Source organism: Camelina sativa, chromosome 18 (genome assembly GCF_000633955.1).
Source record: "Camelina sativa cultivar DH55 chromosome 18, Cs, whole genome shotgun sequence".
Classification (NCBI taxonomy): domain Eukaryota; kingdom Viridiplantae; phylum Streptophyta; class Magnoliopsida; order Brassicales; family Brassicaceae; genus Camelina; species Camelina sativa.
In genome coordinates this window covers 4,351,883-4,352,649 of record NC_025702.1, presented here as the reverse complement: position 1 = coordinate 4,352,649, position 767 = coordinate 4,351,883, and positions in this window count along the sequence as shown.

Genomic DNA, 767 nt, shown 5'->3' with positions numbered 1-767 from the left:
TTTTTTTTTTTTTTTTTTTTTGGGAAAAACTCTCCTAGTGACTCTGCTTTTCTCTGTATCTTATGTCTCTGTTGTCCATACTCCATTATGTAAATTCCTGAACACAAGAAAACTAAAAACAAAAATTGAAAACACAAGGATCCTAAAGAATATGTACAGTGATACCTTTGGGTTTTTCTCCCAAGTGAGCTTGTTTTAAGTCCCTAGCTTGACTTTGCAGCTTTTAGGCTTTTGGGGGTTCATGGAGGAGCACAGAAAACCCCTCTGGTTGGACTTGGTCAGCTAAATACTTTTTTACTTTTTGGCCGTTTACAGTGAATTCGCTGTCATCCTTGTTCAGAAGAGTGATGGCTCCAAATGGCAGAACGTCTTTGACTGTAAAAGTTCCAGACCACCTAGACTTAAGCTTTCCAGAAAATAACTTAAATCTGGAATTGAACAGCAAAACCTGATCTCCAGCCTTGAGCTCCTTGACAATAATCTTCTTGTCATGAAAATTCTTTGTCCTTTCTTTGTAAATCTTGGAACTCTCGTAAGCATCAAGTCTTATTTCTTTCAACTCATGGATATCTAGAGTTCTCTTAGCCTGAGCAGTATCAATACCCAAGTTTAGCAACTTGATAGCCCAGAGTGCCTTGTACTCAACCTCTACAGGGAGATGACATGCTTTACCATAGATCAATTGAAATGGTTTTCGTCCTATTGGCGTCTTGAACGCTGTTCTGTACGCCTAGAGAGTCTCGTCCAACTTGACAGACCAATCTTTC